This window comes from Ovis canadensis, chromosome 19 (assembly GCF_042477335.2).
Source record: "Ovis canadensis isolate MfBH-ARS-UI-01 breed Bighorn chromosome 19, ARS-UI_OviCan_v2, whole genome shotgun sequence".
NCBI lineage: Eukaryota > Metazoa > Chordata > Mammalia > Artiodactyla > Bovidae > Ovis > Ovis canadensis.
Window position 1 is genome coordinate 55533340 of NC_091263.1, and position 22215 is coordinate 55555554.

At 38.8% G+C, this 22215-nt stretch overlaps 1 protein-coding gene and 1 non-coding gene across 34 annotated transcripts in view; one reads left to right on the forward strand and one right to left on the reverse strand.

The window, feature by feature from the left end:
- The window catches only part of FHIT (fragile histidine triad diadenosine triphosphatase), a 1561686-nt gene that overhangs the window by 706446 nt on the left and 833025 nt on the right, over window positions 1–22215 (forward strand). The gene's annotated exons all lie outside the window — the stretch shown is intronic.
- Window positions 15425–15497, reverse strand: TRNAC-ACA (transfer RNA cysteine (anticodon ACA)). Its single transcript has one exon. It is a non-coding gene; the product is annotated as a tRNA-Cys (tRNA).

Below are 22215 nucleotides of genomic sequence, written 5' to 3' on the forward strand. Positions count from 1 at the left end.
TGTTTTGAGTCAATGTGAATCATAAGACCGAAGTGACTGCATAAGAGCCACCCTGCAAACTCCAGCTCTCCTGCAGAAGCTTGCCTGCAGATAGAGACCTCCCACCTGGCCCGAACAGTGGAGCCACGTGATGGCATTCAGGTTTGGGTCTCAGTGTGTACGCTCATTAGCGTTGGATGATGCTCCCCAGTAGGCAGCCAGAGCCTCATTACTGTTCATAAGAGTAAGCTAATAATTAAGAGTTCTGAGATTCCAAATGGTGACAAATGAAGAGGTAATGAGACGGATAGGCTTGGCGATCCCCTGACGAGTGCCAATCACGGTGAAAGGATGAGGAAAAGGAAAAAGACACCATTGTCACTCCTTCGGATTCTGAAGAGCGCCTGTTGTCTGTGGCACAGGGAAATGGGAAAGCATTTATTAGGTACTGAAAAGCGAAACCTCCCAGATGGAACCCTGGATGAGGCCGTGCTGCAGAATTCGTGCTGAGGGAAGAAGGATCAAGATCGGACTGACTTCAGATTGATGTTTTGTCTTTGGTAGTGAAATATGCAGCAGTGGGCTTAGTGAGTGAGACTTGCTCTTGATTATCTGCTGCTGCTATAGGTCTGGTGAGGACCTGACTAGAGGCTGTATTTGACGGTTTGTGCTTTCGTGTAGCCAACATCTTCTGAGGACCTGTGAGAAGCCAGTGGATGGGTGGTCCGGAGTGGCCTTAGGCTGAGGGATGTGAACTTGGATCTTACCATTAAATGAGCTTCCCATATGCTATTGAACAGGACTGAAGGAAGATGCTCATGCATTTTTGAACTTGTACCTATACCTGGATCATACCACCTGTGGCAGACTGTTACTAGGTTTTATCCATCATGCAGTTATCTTCTGAATAGCACAATTAAAAGTCCTGAATATGGTAACACACTGAAAATAGAAGTATGTCCATCTATAAATTGCTGGTGACACAGGGGCTATAATCGACACTGTAATTAGCCTTACTGTTCCAATTTTAGTGAAAACCTGTGCGTGACATTGCTTCATCACAAAAAATCAGGCACTTCATGTTAGTTTAAAAAGTGGTGAAACCATCTTTCCTCTGTAAACCGATGGTAATCATTGTTTTATATTCATGTCAGGAGCTTTAATTTGTTCACTGTTAATGTTTAAAATTAACACAATTTGGGTAATTTTGCTTTGGCATTTTTTAAAAATGTACCAGACGCCTTAAAAATTTATGGTAAAGTAAAATTTTAAAAAGTAAAGGACCTTGGATGTCTCTTAACCTCTAGGCTTCCCTGGTGGCTCAGATAGTAAAGAATCTGCCTGCAGTGTGGGAGATCTTGGTTTGATCCCTGGGTTGGGAAGGTTCCCTGGAGAAGGGAATGACAACCTACTCCAGTATTCTTGCCTGGAGAATTCCATGGACAGAGGAGCCTGGCAGGTTACAGTCCATGGGGTCTCAAAGAGTTGGACACAACTGAGCAACTTTCACTTTAACCTCTGAGCAGCCTGTGCCCTGATGAAGGGATGCTAACATGCAATTCCTGCTTCTGGAAGATCGAAGTTGATAGATTTACCTTACTTCTGGCATCAGTTCTAAGTTGATCTTCTAACATGTATATCCATGCAGATGAAGTCTTAAGAGTCTCTTATTATGATGATGTAAGGAATACTGTAGAATGGGAATGCAGTAGAAAATTTACTCCAGAAAGATAAAATGACACTAAGGTGATTTTTCAACCTGTAATTCTCTTCCTGAAGTACTATTTTTTTTTATTTGTTTCTAATTGAAGGATAATTGCTTTACAATATTGTGTTGGTTTCTGCCATACATCAGCATGGATCGATCATAGGTATACAAATGTCCCTTCCCTCTTGAACCTCCCTCCCTTCTCCCACCCCACCCCACCCCACCAGGTTGTCGCAGAGCACCGGTTTGAGCTCCCCAAAAGTATTGTTTTCAAATCATAACCTGTAAGTTCCCCTCTGCCATTGCAGTCCACTGAAGATATGGTTTGGGTGATTTCTACTGCTGAGAATGAATCTCAGCTCCATCAGGCTGAGAAAGCATGCCATACTTTGTCCTTCACTTGAGAAATCTTAGTTTTTCACTCAGGCTTCTCTCTCTGCCACCAGAGCTGGTTATCTACAAGAACAGGCTGTTGATTTTCTAAATGGCTCCAGGCCGCGATGCTGGTCTCAAAGACCGTCGCCACCTGTGTTTGCTTTGGCAGGATGCATTTTTAAAGTGACGTGAATAATTTTAGATTTTATAAATTTTTGTACGTATGGTATTGTGTTTAATACTCAAGGTCAAGTTGAAAAGTGAACATGTAGAAGTCATCCATTCATTCCCTATATATTTTTCTGCTTGATGAAGACAGCTTTAGGAGCAAATATTTTTGCTGGTAGGCTGTTTTTGAAGGCCATGTTTCCAGTGGATCAGTGGCAGAAGGGGGTTGGCAATTCATATTACACAAGGATATTTGAAAAAAAAATCCCTAAATATCTTCTCCAGCACACAGTCATAGTAGAAATTAAAAATATGCAGAAAAGGTAATAGAACTGATTCCAAACCCATTTTCTGAGAGGAAAAGCATTCTTAACTTCCAGACTTCTCATAAGTACATGTACACACTCATGCAAATGACTTTAAAATAGTTTAATATGTGTGCTTGCTCTTCTTTGAAAATAAATGACATATTTGTATAGCATGAGTCCCAAGTTCTATTATAATTATATAAATACAAAGTTATGCATATAATTATATTAAAAAGTTATGTCTTTATAAATATAACGTTTTGTCCTCCTTAGTCATATTTCATTCTCTCATTAGCTACAAATCAGATATCATTACTGAGGGGTGGGTTGTGGCAAGAAAGTGTCGGTCCAAAGAGCTTTGGGGCACTTCAAGGAATAAGTGTAAATACTCGTCAGGAAATTGGCAGTGAATGGGCAGGAGTAAAGGGTTCTTGGCTTTCAATGAACATTGGAATTACTGTGGGAACTCTGAAAAATAACAAAACTTAAAAAAAAAAAGCCCTTAATGTCCAGTTAAACCAATAAAATTGGTTCAGCTAAACCAATAAAATTAAAATATATTATAATGGGCTGTTGGTGACGATGTTGAAAACTTGGAACCTTCATTCATTGATGGTGGTCATGTAAAATGATGGGATCACTAAGGAAAACAGTTCAGCTGTTCCTTAGAAGAGTTTTCATATGACCCAGCAATTCTCCCAAGTATTGCTACATCCCTAAGAGAGCTGAAGGAGAAGAAAATGGCAACCCACTCCAGTATTCTTGTCTGGAGAATCCCATGGACAGTGGAGCCTGGCAGGCTACAGTCCATGGGGTTGCAAGAGTCAGACACGACTTAGTGACTAAACCACCACCACCTTAAGAGAACTGAAAACGTAGATCCACATAAAAACTTGCACCTGAATACTCATAGGAACACCGTTCATCATAGCCAAAGAGCAGAAACAACCCAAATGTCCTAAATTGAGTAATGGGCTAAAAACGTGTAGAATATACTTGAAATAGGATATTATTCAGTCTTTAAAAGGGATCAACTACTGAAAAATGCTACATGGATGAACATTGGAAACATTGTGTGGAGTGAAAGAAACCAGACACAAAAGGGATTCTGTTATATGGGATGTTTAGAATAGGCAAGTCCGTGTGTGTGTGTGCTTCATTCGTATCTGGCTCTCTGCCACCTCATGGACTGTGGCCCACCAGGTTCCTCTGTCCATGGCATTTTCCAGGCGAGAATACTAATGGGGGTTGCCCTTTCCTACTCCCAGGGATCAAACCTGGATCTCCTGCACTGGCAGGCAGCTTCTCTACCACTGCAGCACTAGGGAAGACCAGGCAGGTTCAGAGAGACAGAATAATGTTTTCCAGGGCCTGCAGAGAGGCGCAGGTGTGGATTAACTACATGAGGTTTCTTTTGGGAATGATGAAAATATTCAGAAACTAGATGGTAATAATTGGAAAACTTTGAAAATACTGAAAACCGCTGGACTATACAGTTTAAATTGGTTAACTTTAAGATACATGAATTGTATCTCAATGGTTAAAAATCTTGCGAAAAGATACTGGAGTATGGGGATCTTTTATAAACTCCTGAGATGATTTTAATGTGCAATAGTAAATATCTTTTGTTTTTTCAATTGAAATTTGAAAACTGAACACACTGTAGCTTAAATCTTCTTCATAAGTTTCTCATCACTCACTTCCTGGAACACCAGTCTAGGCCCTGCCTGGTCTGGTCCTGGTCCACCTTTCAAGCCCAGCTCCTCGCCCCTTTGTCTCGCTTTCTGTTCTCAGATTCCACCATCCCACTGTTCCTTCCATTCCTCCCAGACCCTGAGCTCATTCTTGCATTGGCACTTGCTGTTTCTTCCATCAGGAAACTTCTGTCCCCAGAGGGACATAGCAGACTGTTCCTCATTCAAGTTTCTGGTCAGATGTTACCTTCTCTTTTCCATCTGCACTGAACCAGTCCCTTCCGCCCGCTCCAATTCTCTACCTGTTTTTGCTCTTGATTATTTCCTTCACAATCAGAAGCGTTTTTGCTTTGCACACTGATGTGTGGCCTCCACCACCTATGGTTCCTCTTCACCCTACCCCGAGAGTGCTCGATTAGTGTCAGGGCTGCCACGGTTACCAGGAGAATAGTACCTGGAATACGGCAAGTGTGTAATGTTTCTTGAATGAATAAATTAGTGATTGCAGTTTAGGGACCAACCAATTCAAGAAAAGAGTATTTCAGTGTAATCTATCCCTGAAGATATTTGTTGGAGAAGGGGAAGGAACCAGTGAGAGTGAGAAATGAGAAAACATTAAAGTGATGGGGGGAGGGGAGTAGCTGATGAAGTGAGAGATTGAAGTAGTAGTTGGCATTTTGAAATATCTCTGTGTTTTCTATTTATAAATAGCTGAGCTTCAGTTGTTTGTTGGGTGGGTTTTTTTTGACTTGCTAACAATTGAAAATTTGTCTTTAGTGACGCCATGGGTTAATGAATTAATGCATTTTACTAAATTTGGGTTTTTTTTTCTTTGTGTTAAAATGTTACTTTTGTTTGCTTGAATCCTGAGACACTTTAAGCTGTTTTCTATTTCTTTTTGTTCTTCTTGTGGGATGTTCTTAGGCTGTCTCCTATGGAATTTTGATGTTTGCCTGTAAGCCTACAGTGTTTCATCAATCATCTAAACCTAAATGTTTGGAGAAGGAAATGGCAGCCCACTCCAGTATTCTTGCTTGGGAAATCCCATGGATAGAGGAGCCTGGAGGGCTACAGCCCAGGAGCTGCAAGAGCTGGACACAACTGAGCGACTAAACAGCAACATCCACAGGACTATGGCAGGCTTCTGCAAGCAGGCAGGCTTTAAATAAAGTGTTACAAATCTCTTTCAAAAAAAAAATCTAAATGTTTATCTCCAGCTATCCATTTATACACCTTGATTGCTTTTCAAGTCATCAATAAAATGTGTTTGAGAGCCTGGCCAGCAGAAAGGCTGTTGTTCCTCAGATGACAAGGCATTTTTCCTGTTGAGTTTAGTCTTAGTATCCATTAGCCAGTAGCTTTCAAATGTATTTACATTTTTGCTTAACAGTTGAGCTTCCTTTTTTAATGAAATGCATTGAAATAGAACTTACTTGTTGGTAGAAGTGTCTGAAGTTATTTGCAGTAGACTTCTTCTAATGACCACCCGAAAGGATTGGTCATGCCTTCTAGGATTGGTTTAGATTCCTGCTATTTGTGGAATCATGTCAGGATATAAAAATAGATTTTTTTGTTTATTTTATTTTATTTTTTTATTTTTACTTTATTTTACTTTACAATACTGTATTGGTTTTGCCATACATTGACATGAATCCACCATGGGTGTATACGAGCTCCCAATCCTGAATCCCCCTCCCACCTCCCACCCCATATCATCTCTCTGGATCATCCCTATGCACCAGCCCCAAGCATCCTGTATCCTGTATCAAACATAGACTGGCACTTCGTTTCTTACATGATAGTATACATGTTTCAATGCCATTCTCCCAGATTATTTTTAAAGTAGATCTTGCCACTCCCAGCCATTATTGAATGTTTATTTTTCAAGGTTAAAAATACACATGTTATTCCATTATGGAATAAACCAAGTTCCAATACAACTTTTTCATTCTTTAAACCAAAAGAACAATATTTCCTTTTCATTATGTCTGGCTTCTTGATTGCCTAGGAGATGTCAGTTTTCATAGCAGATTGTTTAGCTAGAATACTTAGAAGTCATTTCTAACTACACTACAAGTTATTTTTAAGTAATAGCAATCTTTATTAGGGGTTTGTGGAATCAGAATGCCCAGTATTGACAAAATTATGGGAAAATGGCCCTTCTCCCTGTATTACTTTTGAACGTAGATTTATAGAAACATTTCCTGAGAGATATTTGGCAGTACGTATCAATAGCCTTGAAAGGTCACTATCCTTTGAAGACAGTGATTCTGAAATGTAGGAACTGATACATGAGAAGTAATCAAAGAGGTGCATGAATGTTGATTTATGAAGGACCTTCCTCATAGGGTTTTCAGGAGATTAAGTTGTTACAAAGAAATTTCTAGAATGATGAAATGAGGAGTAACTGTTAGTTGTTCCATCTACTCTTGAATCACATGCTACGTTTTAATCGACATTGCTCTGTCTCTACTATAGAAGGGTGTTAGCAATCATCCAATGGTAGTGTAGTGCCAATTTTTAAAAAATTTTGCTTAACTAAAAATTATGTATCCTGTATATAAAAAGCACTATTCCAAGCAACTTACCATTATCTGACTTGTTATTTGACAAGTAACAATTGTTTATTGAATAAGATTGGCTATTACTTTATGCCAGGGTAAAATGCTAGCATTAATACAATGACCAGCATTTACTGAATATTTATCAAGTGCTTTATGTGTGTCCTTGAGAAGAGATATTATTGTTACCACTGTTTCACAGGCTGATCCTTGAGCTGTGTTTTTTTAACCTCAGCATCCTAGAGGTTCTATTAGAGGGTTGGGCTACGATAGAGATATCTATTGTTCAAAAATCTATTGTTTTAGAAAGCTCTCAAGATAATTTCAGTAAACCTAGTTTTGGAACTAGTGCTTGGGGAAATACGCACATTCAAGTATAACACAGCTGGGAAGCTTGTTGAAATACAGATTGATGTACTAGATTTGGGGTGGGTATATGCATTTGTAACAACTCTCAGGTAACACAGATGTTTTTGACTAGCAGACCACACTTTGAGTAGCCAGTATACAATGTTGCTTATGGAAGTAGTTCCATGTTTCATTTGTCCCAAAGAAATCATTTACTGTAGGGAAAGATAATCATGGAATAATGGTCTGTTGGTTAGGACTTCACATCCTGATGAGCTTGGCCTTTTAGGTCATTTGCTGAAGTCCTGAGTTTCTCAAACTTGAATTGTTGAGTCTTGAAGATTCACATTCTCAAAAAGGAGTTTATATTTTGGGTTCTCCATTTAGTGAAATAATTTGAAAGTAACAGACATATATTCTGGATCACCAGTTGACTGTCTTATATATAAGAAGAGGGTATTGTTGTGTGGTTTTCGCACCAAGGAATCCCCTAAAGTGATGGTTGACTTTAATTCAGCCTTTCTGAAAGTGGAGTTTCTGAAGTCCTAGAGTACCAAGTTTGAGAAATTCTTGAAGTGTCCTCTGTAAACAACTGGGCCCTCTAAAGGGGATCCAATAAGGATCCGAATGACTTTGAGCCAGCCACTTGCTGGACTTACTCAGCATCTCTAAAATGAGAGGGCTGGATCTAAATAATCTTTTTGGTCCTTTTATGTTCAAAACTCTAGGATTGATTTTTATTTTCTGCTTTTTTTTTTTCAAGTACAGTTGATTTACAATGTTGTGGCTTCTCTCTGCTATACAGAAAAGTGACTCAGTTTTAAATGTATAGGCATTCTTTTTTAAAATATTCTTTTCCATTATGTTTTATCACAGGATATTGAGTATATTCCCTGTGCTGTGGAGTAGAACCTTGCTGTTTATCCATCCTATACTTAATAGTTCATATCTGCTAACCCCAAACTCGCAGTCCTTCACTCCCATACCACTGTCCCCTTGGCAACCACCAGGCTGTGAGTCTGTTTCTGTTTCATAGATAGGTTCATTTGTGCCACGTTTTAGATTCGACTTATAAGTGGTATCATATGGCATTTGCCTTTATGTTTCTGATTTCACTTTGTTTTACAAACTCTAGCTGCATCCTAGGGTTGACTTTTTTTTTTTTTTCCGAGACAGCATTAGAAGTCTGTGATACTTATTTTAGTTGGACATGAATATAACATTTCTGGCGAATCAGGAAGAAACCTGATCTACTCTAAAGTGAGCCATTGTCATCTCCTGCTGTCAACGGGGGAAATTTCACATTCTGAGGCGTTTGCTTTTGTGGCTGTTGAAACTTTTTCCACTACATGTTGCGTTGCCTGCCTAGCCCTATGGAAGAGGTGACTGATCAGATTCACTGAGTCACAAAATTAAATGTGAATAGTAGAGAGCTTTTCATTACTTCCTTTCTGTTGACTAAATTTTGAAGATGATGTTCTAAAAATAATATGATGCTACTAGCTGGTAAAAATTATGGGAGATAGAGGGGTAGAGATTGGTTATAAAAGGTGGAGAGATCAAGAGAGGGTGCAGATAGATTTTGTAGCTGAAATGATGGGAAATGGAGACTCATTAAATACCTGAAAGTTGCATTATTTTTAGTTCAAAATGACTTGTTACTAAGAAATGAAAATTTAAAAAATAATTGGCTAAAAATATTTGAGTTTTAATATATTTACATCTGTCATTATTTATATAGAGACACCTGCAGGCCTCAGTTACCTTCTGGAGTGAACCTGGTCCCTTCTATTTCTGTCTTAGCTAAGACCACAAGTAAGACTAAGGTCCTAAGCCTTACACTGAGGTCCCTGACACAGTTCTTGGTTCTCTGGATGCCAGAAGTTAGCTTCTTCACATTTATTAAGAAATAAATCTCAGGAGATGATTTTTCTCTGAGAATTTCACAAAATACGGTACATTCAGCCATTGTGCTTGGTTTTAAAACAGATTGAGCAATGTTACTTTACTGCAAAATAAATTGCTTTCTGTACTTTTTGTATGAGAGGGAAGTATTTAATATTTGTCTCAGAATTGCAGACAGTTTCAGATTGTGGAGATGTAGGAATCTCCCCGTCACACCATATTGGCTCTTATTCTTTTCTGCCTTTGTTCTGTTTGTAGTTACTGTAGTATTTTTCTTCTCCACTGAGATTAAAACTTGAGGAGGCATGTCTGCTAGCATTGCAAGTGGGCAGAATGTACCCCAGGTCAAGAAGAAGCAGAATTGGATTCGAGCAAGGAAATATAAAGATATTACCATTCGGGCTGCCTATGTCTTGTGACAGACATAGTGAGATGTGCTCTGTCGTCCATTAATTTTTTTAAATTTTATGAAAGTATAGGTAATTTACAATGTTTGTGTTTCTACTGTACAGCAAAGTGATTCAGTGCTACGTGTATACACAAACACACACATTTCTTTTCAGATTCTTTTCCATTATAGGTTATTGCATGATATCAGTTCCCTGTGCTATATAGTGGTGGTTGTTTAGTCCCCAAGTCATGTCGGACTCTTGTGACCCCATGGATTGTAGCCTGCCAGGCTCCTCTGTCCATGGGATTCTTCAGGCAAGAGTACTGGAGTGGGTTGCCATTTCCTTCTCCAGTGCTGTATGTATCTGTCATCTGTTACTTTCAGATGATATACTTGAGAGGGAGAAGTTCAGTGAATCACTGAGGATCAGGGAGGGGTGGAACCAAGGCTCTAGTTTATGGGCTTTGGACACTCATTCCACCTCGTGATGCTTCCTCTCAACAATGGGTAGTTTGTGAGTTGTCTGGATGTACCAAAAAGGAAGAAATAGTGAAGAGAGCAATTAACATTTCAAATTGTTGGCAAGCTAAACTCATGAAAAAAAGAGAAGTAGAAATAAATGAGCTCTTTGGCAAGAGTGATAGCTGAAAAGGACGCAAGTGAGAGGCAAGGTAGCTTCGAGTAGAGCAGAGATGGGTCATAATTAAACCTAACATGAGCACTAGGAACGAGCATCCTGGAAGACTTATGTTCATGCTGATAGTCATCAGCAGTCAGATAGATTGAGGCCATCTCCTGAAAGACATCAGGAAGAAAAAAATATATGAGAAAACTGAAGAAAGACTTGAGAGGGAGAAGGAATAGAGGTGTTAGATATGTTGGAGAGGGAAAAATTTCCTTCTACCCCTCTTGAATTCTGGTGGCTGGACTCATGATACAAGTGACACCAGAGAGCTAACAGGAGGAAAAAAAAAATTTATTCATGCGCATGGTCGTCTAGGAACTAAGAAGTGGCCAAAGCAGACAGCTTTTATAATTTTTAGACAAATGTGTGAGGAATTGACAAGGCAAATAAACAGGTTTGGGGCTTTCAATCAGTGAAGAATCTAAACAGTTTAGACTTGCCGTAGTAAATTAAAGAAGTAACAAGGTTTGTTCATATAGACTCTTGGCCTCAATTCCCTATCTCTGGAGATAAGGGAGTTCTACCTCCAAATGCCAGGAAGGCACCTTGCACAAGGGAGATTTACTTCCTGCTTCCAGGAAGGCAGATGGGGAGGGTCAGAGTGTCCCTCTTGCATTGGCTATTGCTTAAGTAGCTTTGATACAGAATGATCAATATGCCGTTGAGGCACACTTTTGGGTGGCCTTCCAGAACCCCAACAGATAGAACCCCTGAAAGGCAGAGAAGTAAACTGAGGTCAAGGAATATTTGGAAAAAATAGCAACCAATAATAGAAAGCATCCACTAAAACTGAAGACCTTCTGTGGAAAAGCTTAACAGACCAAACGGTAGAAATCAGCAAAGTAGTCTGTAGTGGGATGAATAATAACATCACTGAAAGGAACCTCGGAACTATCTTATTTGAAAATAGGATTTTTGCAGATATAATTAGTTAAGATGAGGTTATCCTGGGTTGGAGGGGGCCCTGAATCAATGACTTGTCTTTATATGAACAGAACACAGAAGACTGCAGTGGCAACTTGTCTCTATGAATATTAGAGGGTAGATATTGGAAAATTGTTCCCTAAAAAAATTAATTTGGAATATTACATAAAATATACAAATATTTTCTCGAAAGTGTAGTTGAGCTTTGAAAAAAGGCATGTGGGACAAAAACCAAAGAGGGAGCTAAAATTGACAAGAGGAAGCAGTGCTGAGCCCACTGCTGCCTGGTGTAAGGGAATGTCTGTGGGCCTTTGAAAATAAGATATATGAAAATTATGATCCCTAGAGTAAGCAGTGGCCAAAAAACAAAACCAACATATCAGTAACTATTTGAAATTATAACATCATGTTATTTTATTTATTTATTTATTTGTGCAAAATGCAACTTTCTTTATTACTCCGTATCATCATGTTATTTTAAAACATCAGAAATTGGGTAAGGGGAAGATGGGGGATGAGATCTGAAAGAGATCCAGGGTGGTTAAGTATATGCTAAGGACAGAGATACTGGTCTGCTTTTAGGTATTGATGAGGAAATTGAGCATTAGTACGGGTTGTAATAAGATGAGAATAATAGTATTGAAACAAAATAGAATGTGTCATTTTTGTAACATAGGAAAAAGCTTGATTTAGCCTGTGGAATGTAGGGGGAGAAGAAAAAAAGTGAAACAAAAAGATAAACGAGTATGGAGGCTAAACTAATCAAGACAGATTGTCCAATGTATAGAAAACAAAATGCTGTGTTTATTAAAAAAAAAAAATTAAAAGGACACAGGTGGAAGATAAGGGGATGGAAAAATTTACGCTTGTCAGATACAGACAAAAAGAAAAAGGAACAACAGATGAAGGGAATAAATTAAGCAGGGACATATGCCCATGCCATAATGTAGAAAACAGTAATTTCTGGCATGTGACATTGATTAAGCAGTTCTTGTTAGAAATCTAATAGAGTGTTTTCAGAAACTGATAAGATGAGACAAAAAGTAAGCAGAGGAAGATGTGGAAAACAAGCAATGATTTGCTCCACCATGTATGTAGAACTCCTTACTCAACAAACGCAGAATATGTTTTATCTTGGAGGGCGTGTGGACTAGGCACACGCTTCAAATTTTAATGCATCAGGAAGGAAGCCTCACATTCGACCAAATCAACAGTATAGAGGTTCTTTTCTCTAACTACAGTGCTTTAAAATCAGTCATTATTAACAGTAAGATAGCAAAAGTGTTCCATATGTTTGAAATGAAAAGACATACTATGAAATAACCCTCAGGTTAAATAGGAAAAGATAATAAGAATAGCAGAATTTTAAAGCTGAATGATAATAAAAGCACAGTAGTTCAAAAACTGAGATAGCTAGCTAATGGAGTTCTTTGATGGCAATATGTAGCTTTTGTTACTCAAGAAAAAACTAGAAAGTCTGCAACTCTATAAGCTCAATGTATGACACAAAAAATTAGAAAAACACTATAACATGGTAACCTGAAGAAAACAAAGAAAAAAAGGGAAACAAATATAAATACAGAAAATAAGGGGCAGAGAAAATTAATAAAAGCAAAGAACCAAAATATAGTCCTCTGAAAATTTTCATAAATTATATATAATACTGTTAAAAAGGATGTACATTTTTACCAGTACAGATGAACATTTACATGAAAAGGATGTATGGCTAAAAAAAAGTGATGGAAGAAAAAATTAACAACCATTAAATAAATTGTATGTAATGATTATCAAAACTTAATCTTCCTTGCAATATAAAAAGAGGCCCAGACAGTTTGACCAGTGAATTCTATTTAACTCTTATGAAACAGAAAATTCTTGTTTGCACAACTTCTTATAGAACAAAAAATAAAAGCCAACCTATTAAGTTTAATTTTGAAAACAAAAAGCAAGTAAAAAATATTGACCAGATTCACTTATCACATTAAAAACACAAATAATTCAAATCTAGTCATGTATTAAAAAATACTAATAGTACATTGAGACTAAGTTGAATTAATCATAACAGTGAAAGGATGTTTCAGTGCTTTAAAAAATCTTTTACTGTAATTTACCACATTAATAGCAAAGAATGAGAAATTGCATGATCACTGATAAAAAGCATTTAATAAAGTTTTTTTCTTTTTCAAATAGAAGCAGCTCTTACCAAACTTGAAACAGGAAAAGTTTTTTAGCTTAATAAAGGCTTTATCCTTAGAATCTATAGCAGATGTCATTTTTAATGGAAAAAGAGAAAAGTTTAAACTCATTCTTAAGATTGGGAACAAGACAGGAACACTCGTGTTGCCACTGTTTATCAACATATTACCAGATACCTGACCAATGTAGTAAGACAAATCGATACCAGTGGAATAATGGAAAGATATAACTATTATTTATAATACAATCATTTATTTAGAAAACCAAAGAGAATCAGCAGAAACTGCTAGCAACAGAAGTATTCAGCTAGGTTGCCAGCTCATAAGAGCAACATAAATAAATCAACAGCTTTTGTCTGTATTGGGAGTAACCAATTATAAACTATGATAAGATACCATTTATAATACTGACATAAACGAAAAGCTATCTAGGAATAAATCTAAGAAAGAATTCGTAAAACATATAAGGGAAATTTAAAACCCTATTACAAGGGTTTTATTATAGAATTATAGACCATAAATGCAGCATTTATAATGAATAGATTGAATATTGTAAAGATATTGTATTTCTTCCAAAAAAAATTTAAACTCATTGTAATTCTAATCAATGCCTGAACAAGAGTTGTTTTGAAGAGGTATAATTGAATCTAATATTTATATAAGAGAATAAATAAGAGATAAAGAAGGACCTTCTCTTTGCAAGGCATTTATATATATATATAGCAGAAGTTGACAAACTACAGTCCATATGCCAAATGCAGCCTGCCTTCTGTTCTTAAAAATAAAGTTTTATTGGGACACAGCCACATCCATTCCTTTATTTATTGTCTGTGGCTACTTTCATGCTGACAAGATAGCCCGAAACTTGCTCTTCAGAGAAAAAATGTCTCCTCCTGTTCTCTAGCATCTATCATAGAAAAGGCTATAATAAAGTCTAGACTCACTCCTATGTACAAAGGGGAACTCAATGTAATCATTTCCAGCAGTTGGTGCTGGGAAAGTTGGTGTGCAAAAAGAGAAAAATGAAACCATTTCTGTACTTCAGAAACAGCTCCAAGTAGATTAAATACCTAACTGTTAAAAGTGAACATATAAAGCTAGTAGATGAAAATTTAAGAATACGTTTTTGTAATCTTACAGTAGAAAATGGTTTGTTGTGAAATATTCACAGAGCACAAACCACGAGAAGAAAGTTGATGAATACATCAAGACAAATGCTTTTGTTCAATGGAGTCTGTGATCGAAAAACTAACAGATGGTGAAAATACAACTGTCGTGTTTAATACACTAAGATTAATATTTAAATACACAAGGGACTCAAAAAATCAGAAAATAGGAGGGAAGAAACCAAGACAAAAGAGGGAAAATTATGAATTGGTGATTCATATGAAGAGAAATACACACATACACAGATTGTACTGTGTGTGTGCAGGCTGCTCAGTCGTGTCAGACTCTTTGTGACCCCTAGCCCACCGGGCTCCTCTGTACATGGGCTTGTCCAGGCAAGATTACTAGAGTGAGTTGCCATTTCCTCCTCCAGAGAATCTTCCTGACCCAGGGATCACACCTGTGTTTCCTACACTGGCAGGCAAATTCACATTGGAGACTAGCTAATTAAAATTCAAAAATGCCTTTTTGCCTATCATAGAAGTAAAACCTTGGAAATCAGGTACTCTCAAGCATTGACAACAGTGTGGGAAGATAGAAATCTTCATACATTGCTTCTAGGAATGCAAAATGATCCATAATGTTTTTAAGGTTACAAGTATCTATATAACCTAAAACCCAATAATGGGACTAGCATAGATGCCCACAGAAATATATGTAAGTATGATTATCTCAGTGTTATTTGTGGTGAAAGACTGAGAAAGCTAGTTCTTTTGCACTAAAAGATCAGAAAAGGAAAATGACAGTGGAGTGCAATGAGAGAATAAGCGATTAGAGAGGGAATTACATCTACTTATAACATTCTCTAAAACAGCATTGAGACAAAGACAGATTTAAAGCATGACACAACTTCTATACAAATTTTAAAACTACAGGATTTTGACACATAAGTGAAGTCGCTCAGTTGTGTCCGACTCTTTGCGACCCCATGGACTGAAGCATACCATGCTCCTCCGTCCATGGGATTTTCCAGGCAAGAGTACTAGAGTGGGTTGCCATTTCCTTCTCCAGGGGATCTTCCTGACCCAGGGTTTGAACCCGGGTCTTCTGCATTGTAGGCAGATGCTTTACCGTCTGAGCCACCAGGGAAGTCCTTTGACACATAAAGTATTTATGAAAAATACAGTGGAGCTTATAAATACAGCATTAGTTAGTTGCTCAGTCATGTCCAACTCTTTCTGACCCCGTAGCTGGGGGCTCACCAGGCTTTTCTGTCCATGGGATTCTCCAGGCAAGAATACTGGAGCGGGTTGCCATTTCCTTCTCCAGGAGATCTTCCAGGCTCAGGGATGAAACCTCGGTCTCCTGCATTGCAGGCAGACTCTTTACCATGTATTTATAAAACAACAAAAAATATATATAGCATTATATTTCGTTAAAAAAAAAAAAGAAGCCCCAGGCTGGGAAAGGAAGGAATGGGTTTGGGTATAGAGGATGAAGTGAAAATAAGAAAAATGAAAATCAGAAGAGAGTCTTTGATGGATTGGCAATAGTAGCTCATCAATTTAAGCGTATGCTTAAGTCAACTCTGTAAAATTATTCATTAGAGGAAACAATGTCCACGGACATTAGTCCTTTCAGAGCTGTTCAGATGCTCAACCAGTGTCATCAGGTATGGGTCTCTCTCTGTATTTCGGTTTTCCTGGCTTCAGTGTTGGCTCTGATAAGAGGCAGACTCTTTCTAGGGTATTCTTTAGCTCTTTCAAGTTCACAGCAACTAAGCAGAAAGAAATCACTCTGCCCATAGTATGAACAGTCATCCTCTCATGAATATCCTTTCTTTGGCTGGTTCATTTTTTCTCCTGTGAGCACCCCTGAATCAGTCATGTAACAAAGGACTAAGGGTGCGTGGGTTACTTTCCCATCCCTAGAACAAGGCAGTACGAAGAACCTAACATACAGAATATGGTGGGATACTACCCAAACAGAAATTACAGTGATATGACCAGAACCATGGAAAATGGATGCTAAGGGAGCAAAAATACACAGGTAACTTAGGGAACTTGAATCAATGCTGTTTGAAGAATGATTGAATTGAATTGCACGCTCATTCTAGAAAAACTGGGGGAAATGAAAAACACACGTTAACTTCCAATATCTAAAGCACTTCCACTTGCATGAAACTTGTTTTATATGATCCGTCAAACCATAAATCCATGAGGAAAGGTGAACTTGATACAAAGGGCAACTATGTAATTGCTGAAGCTGGTTATCTGAAAAGGATTGGTTAGTGAATTTCATATCACTGTGTATATTTGAGCATAGGATAGCCAGCTACCTGGCAAATATTTTGTAGGAAAAGATTGGGAGAATAGTTGGGTTTAACCAGTGGTTCTGAATCATCCATGAACAGTATGAAAAGGCAAAATGATAGGATACCAAAAAAGGGAACTCCCCAGGTCATTAGGTGCCCAATATGCTGCTGGAGATCAGTGGAGAAATAACTCCAGAAAGAATGAAGGGATGGAGCCAAAGCAAAAACAATACCCAGTTGTGGATGTGACTGGTGATAGAAGCAAGATCCGATGCTGTAAAGAGCAATATTGCATAGGAACCTGGAATGTCAGGTCCATGAATCAAGGCAATTGGAAGTGGTCAAACAAGAGATGGCAAGGGTGAACATCAACATTCTAGGAATCAGCAAACTAAAACGGACTGGAATGGGTGAATTTAACTCAGATGACCATTGTATCTACTACTGTGGGCAGGAATCCCTCAGAAGAAATGGAGTAGCCATCATGGTCAACAAAAGAGTCCGAAATGCAGTACTTGGATGCAATCTCAAGAACGACAGAATGATCTCTGTTCGTCTCCAAGGCAAACCATTCAATATCACGGAAATCCAAGTCTATGCCCCAACCAGTAACACTGAAGAAGCTGAAGTTGAATGGTTCTATGAAGACCTACAAGACCTTTCAGAACTAACACCCCAAAAAGATGTCCTTTTCATTACAGGGGACTAGAATGCAAAAGTAGGAAGTCAAGAAACACCTGGAGCAACAGGCAAATTTGGCCTTGGAATGCAGAATGAAGCAGGGCAAAGACTAATAGTTTTGCCAAGAGAATGCATTGGTCCTAGCAAACACCTCTTCCAACAACACAAGAGAAGACTCTACACATGGACATCACCAGATGGTCAACACCAAAATCAGATTGATTATATTCTTTGCAGCCAAAAATGGAAAGCTCTATACAGTCAACAAAAACAAGACCAGGAGCTGACTGTGGCTTAGATCATGAACTCCTTATTACCAAATTTAGACTCAAATTGAAGAAAGTAGGGAAAACCGCTAGACCATTCAGGTATGACCTGAATCAAATCCCTTATGATTATACAGTGGAAGTGAGAAATAGATTTAAGGGCCTAGATCTGATAGATAGAGTGCCTGATGAGCTATGGAATGAGGTTCGTGACATTGTACAGGAGACAGGGATCAAGACCATCCCCATGGAAAAGAAATGCAAAAAAGCAAAATGGTTGTCTGGGGAGGCCTTACACATAGCTGTGAAGAGAAGAGAGGCGAAAAGCCAAGGAGAAAAGGAAAGATATAAGCATCTGAATGCAGAGTTCCAAAGAATAGCAAGAAGAGATAAGAAAGCCTTCTTCAGTGATCAATACAAAGAAATAGAGGAAAAGAACAGAATGGGAAAGACTAGAGATCTCTTCAAGAAAATTAGAGATACCAAGGGAACATTTCATGCAAAGATGGGCTCGATAAAGGACAGAAATGGTCTGGACCTAACAGAAGCAGAAGATATTAAGAAGAGGTGGCAAGAATACACAGAAGAACTGTACAAAAAAGATCTTCACGACCCAGATAATCATGATGTTGTGATCACTCATCTAGAGCCAGACATCTTGGAATGTGAAGTCAAGTGGGCCTTAGAAAGCATCACTATGAACAAAGCTAGTGGAGGTGATGGAATTCCAGTTGAGCTGTTTCAAATCCTGAAAGATGATGCTGTGAAAGTGCTGCACTCAATATGCCAGCAAATTTGCAAAACTCAGCAGTGGCCACAGGACTGGAAAAGGGCAGTTTTCATTCCAATTCCAAAGAAAGGCAATACAAAAGAATGCTCAAACTACCGCACAATTGCACTCATCTCACATGCTAGTAAAGTAATGCTCAAAATTCTCCAAGCCAGGCTTCAGCAATAGGTGAACCGTGAACTTCCTGATGTTCAATCTGGTTTTAGAAAAGGCAGAGGAACCAGAGATCAAATTGTCAACATCCGCTGGATCATGGAAAAAGCAAGAGAGTTCCAGAAAAACATCTATTTCTGCTTTATTGACTATGCCAAAGCCTTTGACTATGTGAATCACAATAAACTGTGGAAAATTCTTCAAGAGATGGGAATACCAGACCACCTAACCTGCCTCTTGAGAAATCTGTATGCAGGTCAGGAAGCAACAGTTAGAATTGGACATGAAACAACAGACTGGTTCCAAATAGGAAAAGGAGTACGTCAAGGCTGTATATTGCCACCCTGCTTATTTAACTTCTATGCAGAGTACATCATGAGAAACGCTGGACTGGAAGAAACACAAGCTGGAATCAAGATTGCCGGGAGAAATATCAATAACCTCAGATATGCAGATGACACCACCCTTATGGCAGAAAGTGAAGAGGAACTAAAAAGCCTCTTGATGAAAGTGAAAGAGAAGAGTGAAAAAGTTGGCTTAAATCTCAACATTCAGAAAATGAAGATCATGGCATCTGGTCCTATCACTTCATGGGAAATAGATGGGGAAACAGTGGAAACAGTGTCAGACTTTATTTTTTTGGGCTCCAAAATCCCTGCAGATGGTGACTGCAGCCATGAAATTAAAAGACGCTTATTCCTTGGAAGAAAAGTTATGACCAACCTAGATAATATATTCAAAAGCAGAGACATTACTTTGCCGACTAGATCCATCTAGTCAAGGCTGTGGTTTTTCCTGTGGTCATGTATGGATGTGAGAGTTAGACTGTGAAGAAGGCTAAGCGCCGAATAATTGATGCTTTTGAACTGTGGTGTTGGAGAAGACTCTTGAGGGTCCCTTGGACTGCAAGGAGATCAACCCTGGGATTTCTTTGGAAGGAATGATGCTAAAGCTGAAGCTCCAGTACTTTGGCCACCTCATGTGAAGAGCTGACTCATTGGAAAAGACTCTGATGCTGGGAGAGATTGGGGGCAGGAGGAGACGGGGACGACCGAGGATGAGATGGCTGGATGGCATCACGGACTCTATGGACGTGAGTCTGAGTGAACTCCGGGAGATGGTGATGGACAGGGAGGCCTGGCGTGCTGCGATTCATGGGATCGCAAAGAGTCGGACACGACTGAGCGACTGAACTGAACTGAATTATCCAGATATCTTATTAAAGCTTAGAATTCTGGGCCCTTCTCCCAGAGTTTCCAGTTTGGTAGCTTTGTAGTAGGACTCAAGAATTTGCATTTCTAATTTCCCCAGGTGCTATTGGTACTATTGCTCCAGGGAACACACCTTGAAAACCTCTGGGTTAGATGATTTTCAGTATTCACAATGACCTTTCATTTTTATGAGATAGTTGTACTTATTCTCCGTTCAATTGCTCAGTCATGTCACTCCTTGTGACCCCATGAACTGCAGCATGTCAGATTTTCCTATCCATCACCAACCCCCAGAGTTTGGTCAAACTCATGTACATTGAGTTGGTGATGCCATCCAACCATCTTATCCTTTGTTGTCCCCTTCTTCTCCTGCTTTCAATCTCCCAACATCAGGGTCTTTTCCAATGAGTCAGTTCTTCACATCAAGTGGCCAAAGTATTGGAGCTTCAGCTTTAGCATCAGTCCTTCCAATGAATATTCATGGCTGATATCCTTTAGGATGGACTGGTTGGATCTCCTTGCAGTCCAAGGAACTCTCAAGAGTCTTCTCCAACACCACAGTTCAAAAGCATCCATTCTTTGGCACTCAGCTTTCTTCACAGTCCACTCTCACATCCATACATGACTACTGGAAAAACCATAACTTTGACAAAGACTTACCTTTGTCTCTGCTTTTTAATATGCTGTCTAGGTTGGTCATAGCTTTTCTTCCAAGGAGCAAGCATCTTTTAATTTCACGGCTGCAAGTACCATCTGCAGTGATTTTGGAGCCCCCCAAAATTAAGTTTCCCACTATTTCCCCATCTATTTGCCATGAAGTGATGGGACCAGATACGTGATCTTCATTTTTTGAATGTTGAGTTTTAAGCCAGCTTATAACTCTCCTCTTACACTTTCATCAAGAGGCTGTTTTGTTCCTCTTTTCTTTCTGCCATAAGGGTAATATCATCTGCATATCTCAGATTATTGATGTTCTAGAAAGCAGTATTTGTATATTGAGGCAAATTATCCGTACTCTCCCTTCGTACCTGAAATGTGTTAAATTCTGGCTATATGGGTACTTCTAAATTAGATGGATTTTGCATAGCCCTCTGTTAACTGCTGGGTCGCTGAAAACATTAGGGCCATGAAGCAACTGGACATTTATTGGTATGCTTTATAAACCAGTCCTCCATTTTCTTATGTCATCCTTTTTGTAATCCTATTTCTGTTTTCCCATGAGGATTCAGTTTTCATCAGTTTTCATTCAGTTTTCATTTGTAGTAGGGTTGTTCCTGAATTAGAAAGCCAAAGTGGTTTCCCAAGGTGGATGTGTATTTTCTTTCATTCAGAGAGAAACTGTCCTGTATAGACATTGACTCCTAAAAAAATCATCCCTTGGTACCCTGGATGTCAAGTGTCAAATCGTGCTTTTCCCCATCTTCTTACCCAACCCCAGCCTGTGGCCCCCACTAGGAAGGAGGATATGAAACACTTCACCTATCTTGCTCCATACTACCTCTACATCAACCAGGAATTGTTTTCATTTTGAACTCTATGTTATTTCTTCTTCTTTTTCCTCAGATTTTTTTCTCTTAATTTTTGAAAGTTTGCTATAATAGTTCTCTGGGAGTACACGCATGTTTTTGTAATTGTACACAAGGTCAAAGAGCATTTGTACTTTTTATAAATTGCTTTTAGATAAAGATAAAACCATTTGAGAAAAGAGAGACCCCAGAGATACCTCTTTAAGAATTAGAAGGTTTATAGTCAATGCTTAACCATGAAAATTTTCAGCTTAGCAAAAATGAAACAGATGGTTAAAAACAGTACCTGCCAGATTGGACCTAGAGGATTTGAGTTCAGGTGGCTACTTGAAGAGCAGAGGGATTTAAGAAGACTTGTTGTCTGTGTGTGAGCTTTTGCTTGAAAACACTAAATCCAGCGCTGGTAGGGAGAGTGGGATATTTTAAGAGGACTTACCCAGAATACATCTTCAGTTCAGTCGCTTAGTCGTGTCCGGCTCTTTGCGACCCCATGAATCGCAGCATGCCAGGCCTCCCAACTCCCGGAGTTTACTTAAACTCATGTCCATCAAATTGGTGATGCCATCCAGCCATCTCAAACTCTGTCATCCCCTTCTCCTCCTGCCCCCAATCCCTCCCAGCATCAGGGTCTTTTCCAATGAGTCAACTTTTCGCATGAGGTGGTCAAAGTATTGGAGTCTTACCTTTAGCATCAGTCCTTCCAGTGAACAGCCAGGACTGATCTCCTTTAGAATGGACTGGTTGGATCTCCTTGCAGTCCAAGGGACTCTCAGGAGTCTTCTGTATCACCACAGTTCAACAGTATCAATTCTTTGGTGCTCAGCTTTCTTCACAGTCCAACTCTCACATCCATACATCTTAGTGAACATTAAATGTGGGGCAGCTTAAATGACATCTTCTTGATAGCTAAGGATCTGTAGTAATAG